This window comes from Asterias amurensis, chromosome 12 (genome assembly GCF_032118995.1).
Source record: "Asterias amurensis chromosome 12, ASM3211899v1".
NCBI lineage: Eukaryota > Metazoa > Echinodermata > Asteroidea > Forcipulatida > Asteriidae > Asterias > Asterias amurensis.
In genome coordinates, this window is record NC_092659.1 from 2,158,175 (window position 1) to 2,169,469 (window position 11,295).

Here is an 11,295-nt window from a genome sequence, read left to right on the forward strand (position 1 = left end):
TAAATTTTGAGTCAACTGGCGGCCCATTTTCAACTACATTGTCACTTTCTTATGCCGCTGATATTTAAATTCAGTTTGACACTGCACTAGACGGTTCCCGTAACTACATTTAAACATGAATATGCATTAAATACGTCATGCTTGTGACCACGTGATTTGATTTTAAGGCAACCCGTGCTATGATAAGCAGCATTGGTGTTTTGAAAATTAGAGCCACATTTCCTAGGAATCAATATTAAAACAAAATCAAGCCATCGACCCAACGTTGGTGATCTTAGTCTAAAGTTTTAAATTGAAAACGAGGACCCTTGTGCCTTTTTTCGGCATTTATTTTTATTTACTGCTATTAATTTCCAGTTGACACTTTATACTTATTCTCTAATGTCACAAACGCACTGAGAGATACTGGATACCATCACCAATAACACCAGATAACACAAACACTGTTTCCTTTGTTTGAAACTTTGAGCACAGATGATGTTTTGTAGCATCACGGTCGATTTTTAGTCCAACCAATGGAAACTTTTGATCATTTTGTTTGGTCAAATATGAAACAATATTGTACTTGAATTTGTTCGAAGGATTATAAACCAATAAATTATGAATTTGAGAAATAAGCAGAAACAGTAAGCACAGAAAGAAATGACTGGATTAATTATTTATTCGAATACATAATTTTGGACAAATAGCTGCTGATCTACGCTATAATAAGAAATGATTAAAAACTACCAAAATATTGTAATGTTCAAACAAAACAGATAACAAGGAAACCGTTAGTTGCTAATGAACGTTGCATCCCGGTTTGTTTGCCTAAAGGTGACCTCAGTCCCCAAGATCATTCTCCCTTGTGTCGCTCTAAAGTGTTTAGACTATGATAAGATTTGAATGCCTAATCCATCCTAAAAAAGAACCGTAGTCCTCAGGACATAGCGTTTTACAGGGAAAAGGGTTGAATAAGTTATTTAAAGGCCTTGTCACACGGGGGAATTTTCCAGGCAAATTTGAGGTAACCAACTGTTGTGCATGAAAAGTGGGTACTTCGGCAACACAAGATGCTTTCTTCCAATTTAACTCGCTATCTCCAAGGAAATAATGAGTACACTGAAATGTGAATGACTTTTCTTAAAAGAACACGTTGCCTTGGATCGGACGAGTTGGTCAAAACAAAAGCGTTTGTAACCGTTTTTAATAAAATGCATATGGTTGGAAAGATGTTTTAAAAGTAGAATACAATGATCCACACAAGTTTGCCTCGAAATTGCGTGGTTTTCCTTCTACTGTGCGAACTAACATGATCGGCCGTTTATGGGAGTCAAAATGTTGACCCCCATAAATGGCCGACGTGTTAGTCGACAAGGTAAAAGGAAAACCTTGCAATTTCGAGGCATGTTTGTGTGGATCATTGTATTCTACTTTTACAACATCTTTCTTCCATATGCATTTTATAACAAACGGTTACAAACGCTTTTCAAAGACCAACTCGACCGATCCAAGGCAACGTGTTCCTTTAATCGAGATTGGCTGGATTTGGTTGCCTGTAAGTTGGCTCTTTCGACACTGCATCTACGGACGCACTGCATCCTTTCTCTTGAATTTCTTGTGCACAAAACCACCCCAAAACAAAAAAATAATAAACTGAGCGTGGTATAACGAATTCAACTATTCTTATTTAGCTAAGATCATATTTCAGTTGCTGTAATTACGGCACGGGCTCTTAAAATCTTTAAAATTCACAGCAGGCTGCTTTGGAAAATAACAATAGTGTTGTTATGTGTAGTTACTAGTCAGGAACTCTAACACACATTTCCATTGTTTGTTCAATAAATTTTGAACAGATGTTGTTTTGTTCACACCAAGGACTACTCTTATACCAACCAATGTAAATTATTTATCTCTTCGTATAGGATTGTTTATTAAAGGCAGTGGACACTATTGGTAATTACTCAAAATAATGATTAGCACAAAACCTTACTTGGTATCAAGTAATGGGGAGAGGTTGTTAGTATAAAACATTGTGAGAAACGGCTCCTTCTGAAGTGGAGTAGTTTTCGAAAAAGAAGTAATTTTCCACAAATTTGATTTCGTGACCTCAAGTTTAGAACTTGAGGTCCCGAAATCAAGCATCTGAAAGCACACAACTTCGTGTGACAAGGGTGTTTTTTCTTTCATAGTTATCTCGCAACTCCGACGACCGATCGAGCTCAAATTGTTCACAGGTTAGTTATTTTGGTTTGACAATTACCAATAGTGTACACTGTCTTTAAGAATGTCTCAATTATGAAACATACACTCAATAACGGTTATGAATTTGTTCTCGCAACATTGTTATCTTATTTAAGATATAATATATTTTTGTTTCCGATGGAAAATGTGTTTTTAAAGATGAATGTGTTTCAGAATTGTTTATGACTGGTGGAGATTGTTGTAAAATTCCTGCAAAGTCCAACGGTGTAAGTCATATGCAAGTCCTGGGAAATTGATGGGTAGTTTCCGTTTAATTCATGGGTATCTTACAGGAGAGTCCGTGTTCATATCTGCAGTAGGTTCTACCAGTTTCCTTTCCCTCTGTCGTGGATGTGAAGTTCTGTCTCGAGGGGGTTGTTCGTTAGTCAATGTTCATATCTGCAGTAATTAGCATGGTTCTACTAGTTTCCTTTCCCTCTGCCGTCGATGTTAAGTTCTGTCTTTAGGGGGTTGTTCGTTAGTCAACGTTCATATCTGCAGTAATTAGCATGGTTCTACCAGTTTCCTTTCCCTCTGCCGTCGATGTTAAGTTCTGTCTTGAGAAGGTTGTTCGTTAGTCAATGTTCATATCTGCAGTAATTAGCATGGTTCTACCAGTTTCCTTTCCCTCTGCCGTCGATGTTAAGTTCTGTCTTGAGAAAGTTGTTCGTTGTCGATTTCCCTTGCTTGAGCTGGATAGGACTGCTGCTTTTGAGGATGAAGAAGTGGTGAATGGTGGGGGGGGGGGGGGGGTTGGGGGTTGGCTAGAGGTGCGTGTCCTCGTTGCTTCAGACCCCAGATGAAGCCTCAAAAGATTTCATTCCGTAAATGAAAACAATCACCACGGCTACGCCCACACAGCAAGCTGTATAGCAAAAGCAACATTTTCGGCGACACCTCTGTATGATAAAATAAAAATTAAGGGCATCCGTAAACAAATGGTTTCTATGGGAAAATATCGTGTACAAAAATACACCAACTTGTTATGTAAGTCCAATCGTAGGCCTACTTCTTAATGTGGAGGACAGTTTTTTCCAGAACTGCACTGCAAAAATTGGGATGTTAAATTGGTTCTTTCTGGTATCTTTATGTGACAACACCAACATGGTGTTGTTCATCCCCATACGTTGGTGAAATTAACACCGTGTCGGTGTTGCCACAAATAGACACCAAGAGAATCAATATAACATCCCCGTTTTTTGCAGTAGGGCGAGTCACACTGCAGCAATAACTAAAACGATAACGATAACGACGCAAATAGAACGCGTTCTATTGGGTTGAATTGCTCGACGCAGAATACGCGCACGCTCATTTAACCAATAGAATGCGTTCTCTTTGCGTCGTTATCGTTATCGTTCTCGTTATCGCTGCAGTCGGACCGGGCCTTTAGTAGTCTCTCGAACTCCGAAGTCTTGTCGGCTTTTTTTTTTCTAGGGAAGGGGATTTTGCAAATTTTAGTCCTTAGTGTACTTTTGTTATACATGCATGCAAAAAAGAAATTAAAAAAAAATACACAAATAATTTTCATAAAGAATTGTCATTGACGACAACGAATTTGTATTTCATTTCTGTTAAAATAACACAAAAACGTAACGTGAATGAGCAACTTTTTGCACGAATGCTTAATATTAAAACAAAACAAGTAAAGCATTAATCATAGACGACATTTTGAAGGGAAAAGTCAACTTTGGCATACATGAGTATTATTCTTTCCAACAAATATCTGCAAGCTACATATAAGTACTGATTAGCGTCTACCCGGCATTTAAAATGTATTATTTTTAGTTGTTATTTGTATGAGCGTTGTAACTTTAACCAATATTGCTGAACATTCCACCTTTGTATGAAAATGACGCACGGCGTCTTTTTTCGGCACTCGTTTTGAAAAACTCATTTTTTCATAAACCATGACGCGTACAATCGAGTTATCTGACCTGACTAAACTATACAAATATGTAAAAACAAAACCTTGAAATGTACTGGTTATAAAAACGTATACTTTGCATTAATAGGCTGGTGATAATTTGGGGAAAATGCTACAAATGTGTGGACTACAAAGCAAAACAGTAGCTAGTAATGTACGAGCAATAAGCCTGAGAACAGTCGTCTGCATTTTTGTTGTAATGTTAATTATTACAGGCCCTTTTCAAAACCACGGTTTCGGCTTCAGATTCGGCTCAGGGTAGCTTGACCCCGCGACTGATTTGACAATTGCGCGTTCTTTGCGTACGTGCTTAAGGCGTCAGACGAGAGAACGGAGCCTGAAAACGAATCCAAAGCCGAAGCGGTGGTTTCGAAAAGGGCCACAGTGGTGTCGGCTTCCCTGACAACGCCCTGGTGCGACCTAAGTACACAGTTGCTGCAGGTATATAGGCAGGGACATTGACTATACAGCATTTAAAAGGACTTTTACTTCCTTGTTAAAAATCACTCTTGTTTTTACATTATGGGATCTCAAACTTCTTTAGTGGTAGGTGTTGCAATAATGTTATTGTCAATATTTGCTTGTAAACTAAAGAAAAATACTTTAAAAAAACAGTGACTTGTCCAGTAAGAAAATTCATTCATAATTAATGTTTTCATTATTTTTCACGTATAGTGAGTTACAGCTAAAGTGTTCTGTTGGTGTGTTCCACATGCATTCAGTGCTAGTAGCTGACTCCAAGTTGCCTGTTAAATTGCCCTGTATGTGTGACAATGCCTTTACTTAATAACATAAATACAATCTTTCTGGTACAAATTTACTCAAGGCGGTATATGAAAGATTCCACAAAGTAGCAAGCTTTCTACATACAATTACAACACAAAACATGAATGTTAATAACTTGCGGTAAAATGAAGTTTCGTAGAATGAGTTTGAAATGTTTTGAAGAGTCAATGTTTATGATGTCGCTGGGTAGCTCGTTCCACAAAGCTGGTTGCAATGAGAGACGGTGCTTGGTCGCCATAGTGGGTTGTACGAGAATTAAATACAACATGGGCCCAATTTCAAAAAGCTGTTTGTAGCAGAAAATACTGCTTGACAAATTCCTCTGCTAAGCACAAAATGAGTGGAGCACCAGTCGCAACAGTGTAAACTTTAAGGAATCTTGGCTGGTAACAAACTTTTGCTATTAGTAAGATTTCCCTGTGCTTAGCAGGTTTTTGTGCTTACATGATTTATGAAATTGGGCACACTTGGGTTGAGGCAGCAGAATGGATGTGATGCAGTGCGTGTCAATACTGGATGGTGCAGGTGGGTGCAAAGTTGTGGATGGCTTTTAAGACATGTCTGAAGACCTTACATTCAATTCGTTTGCGGCACCGGTAGCCAGTGGAGCTCCCTTTTGGTAGGGGTGATGTGTTTGTGCTTCTTGATTTCTGATTGTCTTTGTTTAGGTCCATTTGATGACTTAGCTGTAGTTTGAGTTTATCAGGGTGGGCTGTGTTTGGTATGAAGTCAAAGATTTGCCTTCCATATACGTAGATTCTCCTGCTGCTAGCTGTCTGGACAGAATGCTAGTTGGAGTAGAACAGGAACCCCATAAACAGCGCCATGGCTGCGCCTATGCCAACCACGATGACTGGACAAACTCCGAACCATAACGGTTTTTGCTGCAACACAAAAAAAAATCAGAACAAAAATTCACAACAAATCAAAATCTGCTTATGTTCCACCCTAGAACATTTTACATAATTCTTTTTGCGGAAAGGATTTGTTCTTTGCTTTTTTTGAGAAGAAAGATGTTGGATCAATGGGCGGTATTGTTGGAATTCTAAACAAGTCTCGTTATGGATGGTATTTTCTTCAAATGTTTCGTCGGATTAAAACTGTCCCGACTCATCGGAACACTTAGAACACGCGGGAAATGGTTCTTGCAAATCTTAGTCAGTTGTTTTATTACAAATTGTTTTATTACAACAAGAAAAGCCCTTTTTACACCTTTATTAGGATATTTATGTATCTTGAAAACGGGAACACTTCATTGAGTGGCCTTAACGTAAAATCTAAGTAAATTGCTAACTAACACCGAAAGTATCCGAAGAGACAGATCGGGTGAATATTTTCCAATATTTTAAATATACCATGCTTTAGATTATCTCGGTCAATTTCGGCAAAAGAGCAGCCGATTCGACTGATCAGAAAACAAATTCGAATGACCCGTTTTCAGTAGCATTCGATTTCGCGCAAAATGGATTAGTGAAGTGGTTATAAATTGTCTGCGCATTTGCCGAAATTGACAGAGAAAAGCTATATTAAAAACAAATTTGAAAATAACTTACTTTGGGATCATTCCCGTTCGGATTAGGGCTTGGATTCGGGCTCCGTTTGGGTCTACCGTCGTTCATTTTGATGTCGAAGAGTAGCCGAACACAACCTGTAGCTCTTTGCAAATATTCCGAGATCGAATGGTTTGTGACATGACAACTTAACACGCAAAGCCTTTTATACGAGTCTGGCTCCTTTTGATTGACAATCGTGCGACATCGTTTACATATTTCTACGGCATGAAACAAAAGCAAGGAGCATGCGTGTTGACCTATTCATGTTGACACTCATTATGCAGTCTGTACTCTATGTTGAGGTTAAAACAACACTGGACTACGCGAGAATTGTGGACGGGGTTGTAGGCACAGGCGAAAAGGGAATGAACATGAATTTAATTATGCGTGTTGTGTCCTATTTCTGCAGATTTTTTTTAACAAGGCATATTTTGGGGAAATTATTCAGTTGCCTGACAGTTTCACCCTAAAAACAAAGTCTTTCTCAAAGGATGTTTGCAGCAGCTAATTTATTTTCTCAAGGCATGTTTTCGAAGGAGTTTCTGATTTTGATGCTCGCCACTAAGGGCTAAAATTCATTAAGCTGCTTGAGCACAAAAAGCAGCTGAGAACAGAAGTCTACCAGCCAAAATGCCATATTGCATACACAAACAGTGACTGGTGTCCTTTTTATTTTCGCTAAGCAGGAACACTTTTCAGCAAAATTTTCATTTGCTTAGGCAGCTCTACGAAATGGACCATGTTCTTTTCAGCACCACTGAAACTCGTTATAAAGATTTAATATAAATAGTGTTACAGGAAATCTAACATGAAAAATGTGCTTAGAATTGTTTTTGACAAGAAAGATTTTTATCTCCTTTCTACTGTATAGATACACACAATATGAATGAGCAAACCCTCAATCAAAAACTATGAGTATTTAAATCTACTGTTTATTAAGTTATTTCACCAAACTGACAAGGTATAACAGTAATTTTTAGAATATTTATTTTCGATGGGATAACTAGACTTTAACATACTTGATAATTACTCCTTTTCATAAATATCTGCAAGCTACATCGAAGTACTGCTTTTAATGTTCACCCGGTAATTAAAATGCAGTTGAAACTTTATAACACTGGAACAAGTATATAGATTCGAACTAGTTGACAAGATTAAGGAAATGTGGACTAACTTTTAGTTGTTTTAAACACACCATGGGACATGTTCCCTGTCTCTCACAGTGGTGATCACTGCTGGTTAGAATTGTATGTTAATGTTCCAGACTGTTTGGCTTGCTTTTAGTTGGTAACGTGTGACAATAAAATACAAAATGGCTACCCTCAGTTATCCCTCTATTTTGACCGTTCATCTAAAGAATTTTACGAATGTTTGTTTACCTATTGAGATAATTTTTGTTTTTATCTATTTCTTTGGGTCTATTCTCTATATCAGTTGTGATGGTTTTACCCCGTTTTGGCTAAAGTTGACGCATTTCGTCTTTTTTCGGCAATCATTTTGAAAACCTCAAATTCAGAAGTTTTATGAGATTCTGCACTGTGCCATTTTTCGGCATTTCTACAGTCGGGCTAAAAATAATGGTCTTTTTCGGCATTCATTTTGAAAACCTCCAATTCAGAAGTTTTATGAGATTCTGCACTGTGCCACTTTTCGGCATTTTCTATGGTCTGGCTAAATATCAATACAAATGTAACCGACTATGGAAGCAATAACGCCAACTAAACACATATTTCTAAATACTTTCATTTTACTTTCATTAACTAACAAAAAATACCACAAATACAAATCAAAAGCTATTAACACATCAATGACGCATTTAAATTTGACGGAATACATCCAAAGACCCCAAGCTTCCAGAAGCTCCTACAAGGTGCATAAATTGTGACCAGGGCCCAATTTCATAGAGCTGCTAAGCACGAAAATTTGCTCAGCATGAGATTTCTTCCTTGATAAAAACAGGATTGCCAACCAAATTTCCACGTGATTTTCAGGACAAGCAAACATTAGCTGGATACCAGTAAAGAGCAACATGCAACACATGGACATTTGGTTGGTAATCCTGTTTTTATCAAGGAATAAATTTCTTGCTAAGCAAATTGTTGTGCTTAGCAGCGCAATGAAATTGTGACCAGTTCTTTTCTATAATTAGTGTTTCTTGATAATCGCAATCGTCTTGCTAACTACGCAATCGTTCTATATCATGATGAGGTAATCTTGATTTTCTTCCATTTTTATTAATTGTAGACCTTTCGATCGCAGCCCAAGTTTTTACTATCCTCGGTTGAATGACTATAAAAAGCTTTAATGCAAAATCCAAACAGAGAGCTACTTGCAACAATGTTACAAATTATTCAAACATTGTGTTGAGTTTGTGGGAAACAAAGCAACAAATCATGGGAGTTGTTTTTATTTAATTAAAGTTGGCTTGGCCCAACTTCAGTTGCGTAGTAAAAAATACTGTCTTACAAATGGTAAGGGCACCAGTCACAAACTCAATGTAATTTTGGCTGGTAACCTGTGTCTGTTAAGCAATAATTTTCTGTTCTGAAAGGCTTTATGACTCTGAGTCTTGTTATTAACACGATTGAGTGTTTTACTAGCATTTGTTTACAACAATTTTTATACCCGAGTTCTGTGAAATAAAAATCTCGAATAAGTACTGAGTGTACAGTGCTAACACACATCGGTGGATATGGGTAAAATCCAAAATGAAAATTCTTTATTCCCGAAGCAAATTTAACATCTATTAAAGACAATGGAAAGGTATGTAAGTTGGAAGACGGATGAATAGTCTATGTCCATTTTGTAGGAGGGATGTTAACATTTGCTAGTAAATTTAAATTGTTATTTGATGTAGGGAACATCATGCAGGTTGTAGGAGCATGTTAGATGTCTTTAATGGATCTTTTGGTCTCTCAATGGTTTTATTGCAAACGTCAGTAAGGCCGTCTGGTAACCTGTAGTCTCTGTTGTACCCATCACGGCCTACGTCAACGATGTCTCGATTCTCCCGCTACATCAGTAACATGGCACCAGGCTGCATCATGGCACCAATCATGCAGACGATCATAACACTACAGATGTTACACCACTCCTCTCTACGTTGACGCTGTAACAAAACAGACCCACAAATGGAAAACAAAATTAGCAACTTAGTAGTTAATACATTCATTCCAATATTGGTAACAACAAACTGTCTGAAATATAAATTAAGCGTTACATACAGCTTACGAAAAACGATTGAAGCAGCATTGTTCAAAATTTAAGCTACTTAGAATCTTAACGTAATTACCTATATGTAGGGGAAAATGTAAAGCATAGTGCTTGAAAGATTTCCCCTGTGACAGACAAGACTTGGACTTGACAAAGACATGAACTGGAAGGAACAAGGAAATGGAATTTGTCCATGTCGCACTAACAAATTTTTAAAGTGCACAATGTTTAAAGATTTCCTTCCCTTTATTAAGCAAATGAAACGCAGGGTTCATCAGTTTAGCTTTACGTAATCCCTCCTTATTTGGGAAGGTAGTTTTGTTGACCATTAATTCGTAAACAAAACTTAAATAATCAAAAAACGGGTTTGATAATGTTCGGTTTTCATGCAGTTTTGTATCGCTATCGGTTTCCCCAAAGAATCCCCTTTTTCTGTCACTGACAAACTCGTAAGTGTACTCACAATGTAATAAGTAGTCTGAATTAAAAATGACAAACTTTTCAAACACTCGTTCTCTCAGCAAAACTATCACCAAACAACTGAAAAATACTGAAACTACTGCAACAGTTTCGACAATCGGAATCCGACATCGCCTTTTTCGTGTTCATGTTGCCTGATAGGGTCTCGTAATCCAAACTCGCCAACGATGTTGGGATAAAAGCGAAAAGGCTTTGGTTTGGAAATAAAGAACAATGAAAAATAAAATGAATTTAATTGAATTGAAAGGCTTGGACAACCCTATACGTTTCAAAACAGACAAGAGAAAAAAAATACTTTCCTCTGTACAATATGTTATAGTTTTTTTTCCGCTCAATTTCGGCAAATGAGAAGCCAATTTGACCACCAAATCGTGCGATATTGAATGCTGCTTAGATTGGTCACTCAATTTCGTTTTGAGCCTGGGCAAAAGTAATGTTGCGTCATTCGATTTATCAAAATAAACATCCAACTAAACATTCAACAAAACAGCATTCAAATTCACAGGGGCTTTTCTAGCCCAACCAGTTTTGCTAAATTGAGTGTTACGCTAAATTTAACACACTGCAAAAGGAATTCGAATGACACTAAACGGATTAATAAAATTGGCTGTACTTTTAACGAAATTGACCGTGAAAACCTATACCAACGAATAATTCAAAACAAAAACTTACTCTAGGTTCGTCCCCCGGCGGATTCGGAGAGGGACCCGGTGGTGGTTTCGGTCCTGGATCGTCCATGATGGCTTTTAACTTTTTTGATAAGCACCTGCGCGTATCATGTACAATCTCTTTATGAGATTCGGGCTGACTTACATATATTTATATTTGACATATTAAGTAGATAAAGCAAAAGCGCATGCGTGCTGTTGGACCCCGCCCCGTAACTGAAAATTTCTAGCTCTCGTTGAACTACCCGAGCATTGTGAATGGGATTGAACCTTGTTCTTTCTCTTTATACTACGATTTTTTTTTCTATAAATACGTAAAATCTAAAACAAGACGGTATGTGTCATTTTTCGGCACATCATATGACTCGAACCATTTTATGACATTCAGTCTGAAGTCTTACACAGGTATGTTCCGCTTACTAGGATATATCAGGAAACCAGTAAGAAA

The 11,295-nt window shown here is 37.5% G+C and overlaps 1 long non-coding RNA gene across 2 annotated transcripts; it reads right to left on the reverse strand.

Moving 5' to 3' along the window:
• Positions 1-643: 643 nt before the first annotated feature.
• On the reverse strand, positions 644-10,991 carry LOC139944864 (uncharacterized). 2 transcript variants are annotated; one of them, XR_011787032.1, is made up of 4 exons: positions 10,852-10,991; positions 6,487-9,595; positions 5,508-5,817; positions 644-3,122 (listed from the first exon to the last, which is right to left on the reverse strand). It is a non-coding gene; the product is annotated as an uncharacterized lncRNA (long non-coding RNA). The 2 variants fall into 2 exon arrangements; XR_011787031.1 differs by lacking the exon at positions 644-3,122 and having other exon boundaries at positions 3,748-5,817.
• Positions 10,992-11,295: the final 304 nt, after the last annotated feature.